This window comes from Podarcis tiliguerta (genome assembly GCF_965153285.1).
Source record: "Podarcis tiliguerta genome assembly, chromosome: 1".
Taxonomy (NCBI): domain Eukaryota; kingdom Metazoa; phylum Chordata; class Lepidosauria; order Squamata; family Lacertidae; genus Podarcis; species Podarcis tiliguerta.
The window spans coordinates 55,595,752-55,602,783 of NC_139534.1; the positions used below are offsets into that span (position 1 = coordinate 55,595,752).

At 49.1% G+C, this 7,032-nt stretch overlaps 2 long non-coding RNA genes across 2 annotated transcripts; one reads left to right on the forward strand and one right to left on the reverse strand.

Annotated features, from left to right (window-relative positions):
• Window positions 1-251: 251 nt before the first annotated feature.
• LOC310665899 lies at window positions 252-4,055 on the reverse strand. The gene is made up of 2 exons (XR_014505698.1): window positions 3,487-4,055; window positions 252-1,232 (listed from the first exon to the last, which is right to left on the reverse strand). It is a non-coding gene; the product is annotated as an uncharacterized lncRNA (long non-coding RNA).
• Window positions 535-7,000, forward strand: LOC310665889. The gene is made up of 3 exons (XR_014505691.1): window positions 535-3,989; window positions 6,311-6,372; window positions 6,790-7,000. It is a non-coding gene; the product is annotated as an uncharacterized lncRNA (long non-coding RNA).
• Window positions 7,001-7,032: the final 32 nt, after the last annotated feature.

Here is a 7,032-nt window from a genome sequence, read left to right on the forward strand (position 1 = left end):
CCGGTGACTGATTTGGTCGGGGTGGGGAGTTGGCGAGCAATTTGAAGAGCAGCAGCAGCTCCCATTGGCTTCCATAAGATCCAACATTCTCTCAGGGGACTTTAGGGAGTCGGTGCTATTTCAGGAAGAGGAGTCCACGAGTGTTCCTCAGATACGTGCGAAGGATCTTGCACGAAGGATCTACAACATCACACATCACAGAGATGTGTAATTTTAAGTCGTTGTCCACTGCCAGTGAGAATCCAGCCATGCAACGTTAATGAGAAATTTATTTTGCGGGTGTGGGTGAGCGAAACATGACGATCTCTGTAAGCATTTTCCTGGAACGAAGAATTAATATATTTTGTAAGCGCAGCGTAGTAGCACGGGGAGAAAGAAACCATTTCAGCTGCCCAAAGGAACACTCTCCGGCTTTTCGCCGGAGTAGCACAGACTCTTGCTATTTTACCCCCCCCCCCGCTAAATAATCCCGCCCAGACTGCAGGCGAGGCTGTTGAGCCTATGAAACCTCCCATACTAGCAGACTGGGCGCCTAGTGTTCTGGATAGCCGAGGGGTTCGGGCGCGGGGCTGCGGAGCCGCAAGGCGCCTCTGTCGCCGAGTTCGAGGTTCGCCGATGACAGGATGCGGCCCGCGGACGCCTGGCTTGACGACAAACCTGTGCAACCGCCGCACAGCCCAAACTACGGGAGAGATGAACCGCTGCTGCAGTTTCGTCACACTGTACCTTTCATAGGATCGAAGGGGGAGGGAAAGAACAAAGTGAGCTGGGAACCTCCCCCCCCCCCAAAAAAAAACCCCCACAACATTAGATCATGCGTAAAAGTGTCCGACAGGCGACTTCCTGTGCAAAGCGAGTGAATTGGCAAAAGCAGGAAAAGCTCCGGATTTAGTTCTTCCCTTCAGGGCGACTCGCTCTATTTCAGCAGGAGACACAGCACAACGCGACGAGAAGTTCTCCAAGGGGTATTGGGATGGATCCGTGCGGGATTTGTTTTACGTCCTCAAAAGTGACTCTGGTGGGACTCGAACCCACAACCTTTGAATCGCTGCGCCACGCTAGAAGTCCAATGCGCTATCCATTGCGCCACAGAGCCGCGGGTCACGCTCTTCCCTCTGGCTCTTAAAAGGAGACTTACAGGTTATTTTAAGGCAATCCAGAACGTTTACATGGGGAGGCAGAAAGCACTTGCTTTGCGTTTGGAATTGCAGCCAAGCCTGGGGTGGCGAGTACTAGAAGGGAAAAAAAAGAACCGACATGACTATTGGGGTTTTTAAAATGGACTAATAAGAGGAACAAAATCTGTGCACCAGAATTGGGGTTCGAGCCTAGGCAGGCTTATGTGTCGACTGGATCTCAAGCCCTACGCCTTAGCCATGGTTTACAGAGCGGCCCAGTGACTAACTTTTATGACTCCTCAAAATAAGGTGAATAAGTTCAGTGTTCGAAATACGGCTTACTATGAAAGCGTCTTTATTTAACAAAGTTCACCAGCTATTAGTCAATGCTGAAATTCTGATGCCCATCTGCCTTAGTGAACCAGAAGCAGCAGCTAACCTAAGTCAGGCAGACAGACGGGGGAACTATTTCCTGCACCTGTCGATTTTTTATTTATTTTTGGATGTGTGCGCGTGCGTGTGTGTTCACACCGCTCAAATGTATGGATCCATTTCTTCCTATAATACGCAGCGAACTGAAAGTTTCACTTTGAGCTCCCCCGCCCCCCATGAAAACTTGGAAAGAGCTTTCCGGTGCTCCCTCGCGCGAAGCGGGGGAAACTTTCTCCGCCTCTTGCCGCGAGGAGACCTCCCTGAGTTTTCTCGCCGCTTTTGTTGTCTCCTGCCCTCCAGACCGCGGGATCGGATGCCGGGAGACTTGGAGGAGTTTCCGTCTTCCCGCCCGACCCGAGGCAGCAACAAATGCAAGTGAAAGAAAAAAAGCCTTTCCTCCTAGGAAAAAAAAAACCCTTGCGCATGTATCCCCGGTAGCCGCTTTCCTGTGCTCGAGCCCGCCAGGGGGAGGCGATCATTCCCAGGTTCAGTCCCGGAAATCTCTGGGTAAAAGGATCAGAAAGAAAGCCGGGCGGAAGCCCTCTGGCCGTGACAAAGTAAAAAAGCATCCCTGCCTGGACTCCATGGCAGGCCTTATAACAAGAGAAAAGGAAGCCCAGCGGTCCCTGACTCTGAGATTCACCAGGGCTAAGAAACCGGCCTTCCAGCTTCAGTCTGCGACCCATCGGGGAGCCACGTGGGCTCACACGCCGCGAGAAGCCACTCCAGCAACACGCGGCAAGGAGGATTTTTACGCCACCTCTCCAAGTTTTAACTGAGAACGGGCTGCCTAGGAAGGGTTTCCTCGCCCTCTTTGCCAGGACACCGCAGACCCCCGCGGCCAACTTAGAGGCGCCACTCGAGCCGCGGAACTGGTCCCTCTGCTTCGACTGCAACGCACCACTTCCGGTGGGCGGACGACGACTGCGCGGAGGACTAGAAAGAAACACCTATAGGGATCCTGCCAGTCAGTTGCCCTCCGGCCTGGCGTTCTATTTGTAGGGTTTTTCCTCAACCTGTGGGTCCCCAGATGTTGTTGAACTACAACTCCCATCACCCTTAGCTAGCAAGGCCAGAGCTCAGGGATGAGTAGTGCTCCCCTCCCCTTTAAAAATGTTTAGGGGTCCTCTCATTTTGACTCAAGAAAATCGCCATTTCAGTAGTTCTAATCGGGGAAAATAAATACAGTAAATGGACAAAAGTACAAAGATTCACAAAATGTTTAGGGGAATGCGCCCCCCCCAGGAAAAAAGCACTGAATAGAAGATAATAAATACAATCAATATGGGGAACATTCGAACATTGCTCTTCTGCAACTCTTTTAAGGGCAAAAGCAGAAGCAGCAGATCCTGCGTCCTGAGCCCAGACGGCGTCCCCCACTCCCAGAGTGTTGAAACGGGTTGCCTTCAGTCCTTTGCTCACCCTATCGCTGCTAATATATCGGAAAATGCCAGCTTCGTCCCAAAAAGGGATGCCCCCCCCCCGCCCAGCGCTAGGTTCTCCGGCGCGTGATTGATACTGTGACCCTTCCATTAAACCCCTTTGCCTTGCCCCTTTTAACTGTTCGTAGGAACCCCCATTGCCAACCCCGGAGCATTTCCAGCCCTTACTGCCGCGAAGCAGCGGACTTTTAGTGCAATGCCCGCAGGGGGGTTGGAGAGCTAGGGAGTTTAAGGATATTCACGTTAATCGGACATTAGCGTAAACCACAACATAATGTACAAAATGTCTGGAATCAGCTCACTCGGAAGATATATAATAGCACAACTTAATGCAAATTCCCCAGTGGGTATTGGGATCTTTGGCAAATTTGTTTTCATCCTCAAAAGAAACCTGTGACTCTGGTGGGACTCGAACCCACAACCTTTGAATTACTTCACTACGCTAGAAGTCCAATGCGCTATCCATTGCGCCACAGAGCCGCGCGTTGGGTTACCGCCTCTGCCTTAAAGGACACTTTTATGTTACCTAAACAGTGGCATCCATATGCCGGAAGTTTTCTTGGGGAGGTATAAAGCAGTTGCTTTATGTTGGAAATTGCAGCTCCATCCGGGGCGGAGAGCAAGAAGAAAAAGAGTTAAAATGACTGGGGCGGGGAAGTTTAAAGCGGACTAGCAAACAAAAGCTCCCTCTCTTACCAGAAGTGGGGTTCGAACCCACGCAGACATATGTCTATTGGATCTTAAGTCCAACGCCTTAACCACTCGGCCATTCTGGTAATTATGGTCAACTTTGAAAACACCATGAAATAAGCTGAATAACTTCAGCCTTTTGACGCGCGATACATCCGCCCCCCTGCTGGACGAAGAGCGTCTCCATTCAACAAGCTGCATCGAGTAGTAGCAGAAGTTCAAAACCCATCTCCTAGCTACCCTGCCTGCCAGGATTAGTGCGTACGACAGAGTACTCCTGGAAGGGGCACGTTTCACACGAACAAATGTAAGAGAATTCATTTAGCACTGACTATAGTTGGCTAACTAGTAATAAATCTTACACTTTCACCAGATATGAGAAGGGGCTGTTTGGTGGGGGGGGGGGACTCAGATATGTTCTGTGGAAGCACGCCATTATTCTTGTTTGCTTTCATACTGGAACAATAGGAACAAAGTTTGATCTTTACGTGTAGATAGATGCGTGCTCTCCGTCCCCACTCGAAACATTAGTGCCATTCTCAAACGAGGCCGCAAGGTGGCAGCACAACGAGCTGCGTCAAAGGCAGCAGCGCGCTGCGGGCGATGCTTCCTGAACAGAACTTTATCAGAAGCGAAGACAAAAAACATTGGGAAGAGAGCAGGCAGGTTTTTCTTTCGCCCTCCACCTGAATTAGACTGAAATTCTAGACACACCTACCTAGGAGTAACTACCGCTGAACTCAGTGGGGCTTACTTCTCAATAGACTTGCATAGGATTGCAGTAGTTTTCTTCCAGAATCTTTTAAAACATAACTGATTGCATTGTGTTTAATCTACTTTCAGTTATGTGCTTATATTTATCATGCTTGAGTCCTTCCTTTCTTCCAAAGAGCAGAAGCCAGATGATACAGAAGTAACCTTTTGTCCTGGTTGCCTACCATGCAGTCAGAAGCAAGCCCCATTGAGTGCAGTTGGATTTCTTCCTGGGTAAATGTGCATACATAGCATTGCATCCTTGGTTAGCTTTGTTTGCAAGCAAGCATTATTCTATGGGGAGATTGCTAAGATGCAGTGAAGGCACACCGGGAGAAATCATAAATGATTTCAATCTCATGCACGGGGTTCTTCAGCTTTCCTGTGCCTGATTCCGACACTCCCACCTGTATTATCACATATCAGGGCCTGAGGTGGAAAACTCAAAAGGCACCTAAGTTTCATTTGACATAAAAGGAACCACTGTGGTGTAGTGGACTAGAGCCTGGGAGACCAGGGCTATCCCCACTCGGCCACAAAGCCTCCTGGGCAACCTTGCATCAGCCACTGCCTCCCAGCCTAACCTACCATACATGGTGGGAGGGTCTAGAGATAATCCATAAAAAGCAGGTCTGTAGGCACTAGTCCACAAGTCTTGCCGCCCCCATCACTAATGTTCTGTGCTCATTGCAAATGTTATTTGAGATTCCGCAAATGGCTCCTAGCCCAGGGTTAGTGTGCCTGTTTTTCTTGCAACAGAAAAGTTAGATGGAAGAGGGTGGCTGAAAGGAGGTACACGCCACTTTCACCATGTGATGCGTCAGTTTTCAATTTCCAGTGAAAACTTGCTTTGAAAGTTGTCCTTAGCATAAAATCTTCATGCTAGCTGGTGCCTCCTCGAACCCATAGCAAGAAACATTATGGTGGTAAGGGCTGCAAGCACACGAGGGGAGCACCTTAAGTCAAAGAACAAGAATCTGTATCTTGAGCATAATTTAATGCCATCTTGTCAGGGAAATTCCCTAGGGTGTTCAAGTATGAAAGGTAAAGGTAAAGGGACCCCTGACCATTAGGTCCAGTCATGACTGACTCTGGGGTTGTGGCGCTCATCTCACTTTATTGGCCGAGGGAGCAGGTGTACAGCTTCTGGGTCATGTGGCCAGCATGACTAAGCCGCTTCTGGCGAACCAGAGCAGCGCATGGAAATGCCCTTTACCTTCCTGCTGGAGAGGTACCTATTTATCTACTTGCACTTTGATGTGCTTTCGAACTGCTAGGTTGGCAGGAGCAGGGACCGAGCAACAGGAGCTCACCCCGTCACGGGGATTCGAACTGCCGACCTTCTGATCGGTAAGTCCTAGGCTCTGTGGTTTAACCTACATCGCCACCCATGTCCCTATTAAGCAGTATAAAATGTTAATGAACATATAGGTGGTACTGGCAAAGCACTGGCTGTTCTCTATCCTTCCAAAGAGGGTAAATCTCTTCAGGTAGCAGCAGGACAGAAAGAGGGTAGCCAATTTGCAACCTAGAGAAAATCTCCCATTATTAATCAGCCATCCAGTGGAAAAGGAGAAAGCAGTCTCAGCTTTCCATTTTTCAAGCCAGCCACTCTTTGCACTTGGCTGGAGCAAACAGGTCTCTGTTTTTGACCCCAAAGATGGAAGAGGCCATAGATATGGGGCCAAAGAAATAAACTGGACTCTGTCAAATATTATACACAAGGAACCCTGATCAGCTCCCCGGACAAGATGCTAGGCACTGGAAGTATATAGATTAGGGGTGGGGAATCTCTCTTCAGTCTGGGGGCCGCATTCTCTTCTGGGCAAACTTATAGAGGCGACACTAACATAGCCTTCTCTATCCTTTATCAAGGCATCATCCAAGTTCGAGGACTGATTCCAGCCAGGCAAAAAACACTCAAGGAAGTTGTGAAGGTAAGGGAGTAGTGTGGACTGGGGAAGAGTGCTAGGGAGGGTGACTTTGAGAGTCCTGAGGCCAGTGACAAAGGCCTGACGTCCCACATCCCTGAGCTAGAAAGACACTCCATTTGTCATCCCAGTCATGCCATGGAATCAGTCACAACTGAAACAAGTGCTGCAAGCTTGCTTTCTAGGTATACTCAGTTTAAAAGCCTACTTTACCCTTATCCAGTCTAGAGTCCTAGCCTAGGGCAACATAAATGGTGATCATCCCCAGTATTTTCTCCATGGTCACTGATATTGACACACAGCACTGGGACTGAAGGAATCCCAAGTCCAGGGAGATTGTTGGCAAGGTTCAACGTTTAGCAGAAAGCAGGCGCTGTCTGTCTAGTAAGCAAACAAGGATTTTCTTGCCCCTGCAAAAAACAGGACACACGCCTGGTGAACCTTAGAGATTTCAGAAGAGCCTCGTCAGAACAAAGGCCAAATGAAAAGGCAGACAAACACCTACTAAGGTGCCAAGACAGGAGGAGACAAAGGCTCAGAGGTATGTGTGCTCCCTTCTTAATCTTTGCCCCTTAAACCAGAATAAACTGACAAAACAGGGAAGTTGAAAAGGACAAAGAAGTCAGTTCAGGCCTGATAGTTGAAGTGATACACACAAAAAGCACT